Here is a 7,728-nt window from a genome sequence, read left to right as displayed (position 1 = left end):
GAAGCTGACGCAGGAGATCACGCAGACGGAGCCACGTTAGCGATCTGCGTGCACGCGATCGAACGGTCCAGATCTCACGCGTGCAGACGGCCCAGATCTCACGCACACGGACAGCCCAGATCTCACGAGTGCGGACGACCCAGATTGAATCACGCACGGACAGCCCAAATCGCATCGCGATGGATGACATAGATTTATTCTCATTTTAATCGCGATTGGATGGTCCAGATTAAATCGTGATGGACGACTGAGATTAAAAGGGGAAGGTTATAAATAACCTCACCCACACCCGACCCCAAACCCTAGTTGCCAGTGCCTCGCCAGAGAAGAAGAACCAGTCGCCGGAGGAGCCGGCTGCAGCCACCCGCCACTGCACCGGAGGATTTTCCGACCGCCAAATGAGGTAAATTTTCTCCCATTGGCTCGTTTTTTGAAGCTGAATCCACCTATGGTCAAATCAGAGCCAAACCACTGGCTAATCGGCCAGAAAACACCGCCGAAGTCCAACGGCACCGCCGCGACTTCCTTCAATTTTTTCCTCCGATGAGGCCCTTTCCGGTTCCCGTTTGATATAATTTTTACACCACTGTGATCACCGTCCTTTTCTCTACAGGTTGACTGGAGTAAAACATCAAACCGCGACTCGCCCTGGAGAAGCTGTCGCACCCGAGAGCTCCGCTGCTGGTAAGTCTCGGTTTTTCGTGATTTTTTGGCCCACCGAGGGCCCTAGCGTTGTTTTATCGCAGGAACCAATGCAAGTTTGGCCGAAAATGGCCAACCCGAGGCGGATCGCCGCCGCGGGCGGCGGTGCCATCGCCGGAGCACGGCGGAGCCGCCGTGCCGAAATTCTGATATTGGCCGAAAAGGGGCCTTGGGTCTGATTTGGATTTTTTTTGGGACACGTGTAGGTACCGATAGTGCATTTCAGTTTTTCGAAAAAAAATTAGAGAATTTAGGGACAGCCCGTAGGCGCATTGTAGAGCCGATTTTAGACCCCGAAACAAGTAAAGATCTCTCACCCTATTTCCTATCACGACATTAAAGCCTAATAAATGATAAAACGGTATTTTATGACTTTATAGATATGTATAATTGATTGAGGTTGCCAATAGAGCCCAAATCCGATATATTGTTGGTCAGTTGTTGTTTGATCTATTTTTTCAGTATTAAATACAGTATGGTATTTGATGTATTTATTTTATAGTTTTGTATGCATGAATCATGGTTTCTTTTATTATGGTTTGAATTATGGTGAACCCGATGTTGTGTTGTTTTGTTTGGTGTTATTATTGATTTACGTGTTTGTGTATGATTGAAAAATTGAGACCAAGGAAAATGGGAAAAAAGTTATGTGAATTGATAAATGGATAATGTTGACAGCCTAACTAGATATCCTGGGAGATGATGGACAGACCGGGTCCGTAGGGAACCCTACCGGGAACGTGGTCTCTCATATCGGACGGGGTATGGAGACCTTATGTGTTTTGGCGCCTATACCGGACGGGGTATGGGAACGGCCTGTTTCACCCTTATACCGAACGGGGCATTGAGGTTTGTGATTTAGGTGCCCATACCGGACGGGGTATGGGGATGACCCTGGAATCAGTTTATTAATGTTAATGGTTCACGTGTAGCGGGGACCCCCTATGGATCTCCATGGATACTAGTAGGCTGGTAAAAGAAGAAATTTATTGTCTGATTATTGAAGTGCAAAAGTATGACATGTGCTATGTTACTAAGTGTATATGATTTTATGATGGTTATAATGCTATTGTCTTCATATGTTATTTTTCCAAATCTCACCGAGGTAAGTGGACAGTAAAAGTTTTTATTATTAATCAATGAGTTTGTTATAAATTATGCTCCACTGGTTGTTTTTGTTTTCTACCAATCTTTACTTCTATGGCAGTGAGATAGTATGATGTCTTTACTGGGCTAGTGTAGCTCATTCCTTACTTAACCATTTCAGATCAGGAAGACGTAGTTCCCGAGCCCGTTCCATAGGAAGACGGCGAGTTAGACATTTAGAGACTTTATAGTTCTATTTATAGTTTTTATTTCGAGTATTTCTTTTAATCAGCTTATTCTTTCATATGTTGAATACGTTTTTTGTTATTGTGTAAGCGATGTTAATCAAAATTTTTATTTCGCTTCCGCATTTAAGATTTTTTTATACATATATCTTCACTTAAATTTCTGGGGCCGTTACATAATAATACCCATATCTAGCATATTATGTACTTTTTTCTCAATTTCTGCCTTCTAGAATCGATAAGGTTTAACATTAACAGGTTATGTCCATTCTTTTAGTGTAATATGATGATCGGTGTTCCAGACTGATGGAAGTGTGTTGGGTTCCTAAAATTTTTTGGCAAACTCATCTAATAGCTGCTGGATATCCCTCTCAGCCATTGGCATAATCCTTGCCTCTGTGGTTTGTATACTGATTGCAAAGAGGAAAGAATGTTGTTGTAACTCCTTAGCCGACACCATCTGTGGTGACCGTTCAACCAGTCCTTGCATAATTTGTAGCTTACCATTCCAAACAAATTCCATACTCATGTTTTTCCAATTGCAGATTACCGACTCCAATTGTTCAAGCTAATGGATCCCTAGTACCAAATCAAGACCAATCAACAATAAAGAGTAGAGATTCGTAGTAAAAGGCATACTGTTGATGTCGACCTTGACATTTTCGAACCTCCCTTGGCATTTTAATGGCTGTCTGTTAGCTACTTTAGCTTGGAAGGGAGCAATCGACACCACTAGAAGCTACAATCGGTACTCGACCTTGTCAATGATAAAGTTGTGTGTGGACCCACTATTAATGAGGGCCACCACCTTACACCTTCGAACGGTTATTAGGACATGCATAACAACCTAGCAGAAGTAGGTTTTGTATAGAAGCTATCATTAGTTCTAGTGTAATCCTTGAGCAAGGCTTATACCTTAGTAAGGGCAACAGTTCTTAGTTCACATCCAACCAAGCCTCGGGTAAGGCTTGCAATCTTGTAGCAATAGGAAGCACCAGCTCATGTGCAAATAACCCTTGGGCAAAGCTAATACCTGGCAGCAGTAGCGAACATCAGATCACACATAGATAAGCCTTAGCCAAGGGTCAGGCTCCAATAACAGCAATTATTAATAACCTGGCGCACTTTTAAATTTAAAAGAAGATCTCTTTACAGCCTAGAAGCAGGGGAATCAAATCAAGAAAAAAAAATAATTTTGAAAAGTAGAAAGAAAGACGAAATTACCATGAAAACCCTATCTTCACAAATGAATGCCTTGATCCTCTCGGCCTTTAAATAAGAAGAAAAAAAAGAGAAAAAGGCACGCCGCCAAGAACAACAGCAGACTTCAATTTTTTAAATCATTCTTTCTTTTTGTAATCACAAAAGCAATCTCTTGTGTAATTTAGCTCATCGTGAACGACTGATAAAACACTTTTTCCAGTTGAAGATTTAGTTAAAGTTTCAATTTTGGATTGTGAGATCTAATTGTTTTGCATTTGTTCCTGTTTGAATTTCTGTATTTGCATATATCCTTGCGTATATTACTATTGTTGTCTATTGACCGTTCAACAGGGCCCGTTAGGTGTGCAACACAACATCATATTGCCATTCAAAAATCCCAAATCTGGAGTTGTTCAAGTTATTTTGATGCTTAGTGGTAATTTAGTTTTGTACTAAGGGAATGTGCAATCTAGTTTGAATAGGTCACACAATTTCTTTCTAGCTTGTAAAACTATTAGTAAATTAAATTCTAGGATCGTATCCAAGGTTGTTTATTAACAATGATTAACTAATGAACATTTTTTGATTAATTTAGGATTAAGAAAATATTGGTTGTTAGGAGAATTTCCGACAACTAGAACTGGTTTATTGAAGTATGAAGGAATCAATCACTGTATCAAAAATCAATCATATAACTGGAATCAAAACTACTTCTTTAACTAGAATTGTTTTATAACTGCTTGCCACTTTAATTGCTTTTAGACATAATCTTTTATTTTTTGTTTTAAGTTGATTTATTTATTTACTTCCTTGCATTGATCTGTAACAGAATCCCCTCCCCCCCAAGATTTTAATCCTTACTCACTGGCCATAAAAGAAGAGTGGTTATCAAGTCCCTAAGGATTCGACCATATTCGCCACTATTGCAAAGTTTCATTTGTTGTTAGAATAAGAAATTATTTTTGGTGGATCTGACAGCCATCAGGTTTCGTCAGTATGGGCCCAAAAGGCCACACCGAGTTGCGTTGTGGGCTGTGGGCCCGTAGTAAATAAAAAAAATGAGACCGAGCAAGGATTGGCTTGAATTCGAGTCAGATATGAACCGTACTAGAATTGACTTGATCATAGGCTAACGACCACCCGATGAGTGCGTAGAGGAAGATCTCGGGTTCTTTGATCACTGGCTCCATTTTATCTCCGCCATCAGCAACAACAGTTGAGGTTTGTAGTAATGGTGGGTGGCCGTAAACTTCTCATCGCAATTGAAGCACAGCCCCTAGGATCACCGACGTTGCATTTCCTCCCACAAGAAGTGTTTTGGTGTGGGTGCCCTAGCAATTAGGGCACGAGAGGCTTGTCCTGGTAGAGCTGCTATGATTGGCGAATTTTGACCCGACCGGGTCAGTTTGTTTTGTCGGCCTAGTTGTTCCTCCTGCATACAGTCCAGGCCTATAGCTTCCTTTAGTGTATTGGGTATGAACATCCGGATCTCATCTGCAATTTCGGGCTTGAACCCACCAATGAAGGTCCCTCCCTGGGCATTCTGGGTCCATCCGTGAATGTGATTGCCCAGGCGCTCGAATTCTTTCTGGTATTCACGGAGTGGGCCAAGCTGACGGACGCAGGACAAGGCTTCATCAAAATCTTCGAATTCAATCGGCGCGAAGCGGGCTCATATCTCGTCTTCAAAAGTGGCCCAAGTAACCTCCCGGTCCTCTTCTCTGTACGCCCTCCTGAGCCACTGCCACCATTGGTTAGTCTTTCCCTCCAGGTGGAACGCCACCAGGGACACCTTGTGTGGTTCAGTCGTGCCCTGAAATTGAAAAAATTGGGCTGTATGTTTGAGTCATTCTGTAGGGTCAATGCCGGAGTAATATGAAAACTCCAATTTGGCGAGCTTGGAGTAAAACAAGTTCTGAGCCATCTCTTCTCTCTCGGGGAGTCATCGCGAGGTATTCGTGTCAGATTCGGTCGGCCCACCGAGCTACTGCTTGAACCTTCACTTTTTATCGTCATGAATTCGGTCATATGCCTGAGTTTTCTTCAATTTGTCAGAATTTGTCAACTATCCCGACTTCAAGCCGACTCATGCTATCTTGTAGGCCGCCGAGTCACATTTCTAAATTCTCGATACACTCTTTCTTGGATGTCATGTTATTCTTGTTATGATACCAATGATATGTCCCGATCATAGTGGAAGAATCAGCAAGAGTTTGAATATTTTCTGGTTGTAGTGAGAAAACGACACTGTTGGATTGTTTGGGAAAAAATGATCTACTCTTTTATTCATTTGCAGTGAATTTAAGTACAAGAGAAAATAACAAAAACTCATACTTCTATGTTTACACGATCAAAACAAAATCAAAGGAAATTACAAAAATTCCATAACAGCTAAAAAACCTAACTGGGCAAATCTTTCTGAGCTGACTGGGTTATGCTTTTCTTGTTATTCGTAGTTGCGTCGTGGGTCTGCAACATGGATAATTCAGTCCATATATTTCGGGTTCCGACATGGTTGCCTTTTTGATCGACATGGCTTATCAAAAGGTTACATGGTTAGTTGATAACAAAAAAATATTATTTATAATTATTTTTGATAATGATTAGTTTATTAATTTCTTTTAAAAAATTAATAACAAAAATAAATAAAATTAATTGGCCTGTAATTTTATCAAAATAAAAATAATAATTAATTAAATGAATTTAAAAATAAAAGTCTGGCCAAGTATTGGCCTGTTTTATTTGGGCTTGGACAAGCTCAGTCCATAAAATCTTGGGCCCACCCATCCATACTCTCGATCCCATCTCCTTTCTTAACCCGCTATTAAACGGATTTGAGTCAATCCAACCTGACCCATCTTGATATCTTCAAGTTCAATTTTATTAATTAATTAATACATATACGAAAATCATAACATAATTTTTTTTTTTACAAAAGTATATAAAAATATAAAATTTGATTCAATTCTATAAATTTTTATTTAAATAATATATATATAATCTTCACTTAAAATACTATAGAGTATATTAAATAAAGGTAACGTATTGTATTTTTTTTTTTAATTATTTATTGTTCTAGATTATTAAAAGAATTTATTGCATTATCTGCCAAAAAAGAAGATATGCTTTGAATCCGATTTTATCCGTTGTTGCATTTTATTCAACAAGAAATTGGATAATAAATCTGTAGTCAACATCCTTTTTAAGTCATCAAAGAGAACAAGTACATTATATCATGTACGACATAACTATTGAAAATCAAACATTCCGTACAAAACAAAATATCCTCGTCATATACTCTGTATATATATATATACACACACATATATATATATATATATTCCGTCAAAACTCCGCCGTTTTGGACCGCGTAATTTTATTATTATGTAAAGTTAACCATCAAAAGTCCTGTTATTTTCTGATATTGTTTATGGCCCTTTTTTTTCTGGTTTTATTACGTCTGGTCAAAGTCAAAACTAAAATTAGCCTAGAAATGTGATGTCCAATTCCAAAATCCCCAACTGCCCAGTACAAGTTAATAAATTTGGACATACAATTTATAATTTTTATTTTTAAAAATAGTTATTGGTTGATATAGCTTTCAACAATTCTTAAATATTTATTTATTATGAAACATTTAATTTAAATCATAATCATCATTTTTTTTAATAAATTCGGCGCCTACCCTTATAAAATAAAATGCTAAGAGGTCTAATTAATTAATTTTTTTAATAAAAAATCATTTTAATAAACAACAAAACTATTCCGATACACATTCATATGTAGTGCTTATATTTTTAATGTGTCAAATATGTTGGTGATGTTTAATAAATAAATATCGTAGTCAAATGGGTATATTACAAAGATATTCCACCAACATCAACCACCTCTTCCCTAAGTTATTACATATAAACAATTCATTATGTATACATCTATAAGCACCTTAAACCCAAAATTATATTTATATATATATATATATATATATATATATATACCTGTATAGTGGGCCTAAATGGCTTAAATTGTACTATAGAAAAGTACAGTTTGACCCATCAGGTGTTATTAGCTATAGACTTTCATATATATATATATAATATATTTTTAAACTATTGTGTAATTAATTAATTTGCTCTAGTTGTGGTTTTTTTTAATTAAAAAAAAAGCAGACAGTTATGCAAATGGATCTGATTACGGATGAATGAACATATTCCTTTTAAAGATTCGCAGTTGCAGACAGCTGTACCTGAAAGTACAACCCCCATTATGGAAACAACATCTCAAAAACCGTTGACTTCCTATATAAGCTCCTCTTGTTATCAATCTTTTTCTTTAATTTCTTATCTATGAACATTATATATATGTAGTACTGTCCTTTGAAACAGATGGAGCTTGGAATTTAGTTACAAGTATCATATATATATATATATGTTGTATTATATATAATATTTGAAATTTTTATATCAAGGTAAACACAACTGTTTATGACCCACCC

This window comes from Carica papaya, chromosome 7 (genome assembly GCF_054855325.1).
Source record: "Carica papaya isolate Zhongbai chromosome 7, ASM5485532v1, whole genome shotgun sequence".
Classification (NCBI taxonomy): Eukaryota; Viridiplantae; Streptophyta; class Magnoliopsida; order Brassicales; family Caricaceae; genus Carica; species Carica papaya.
The sequence above is the reverse complement of the archived record's forward strand: the minus strand, read 5'-3'. Positions refer to the sequence as shown.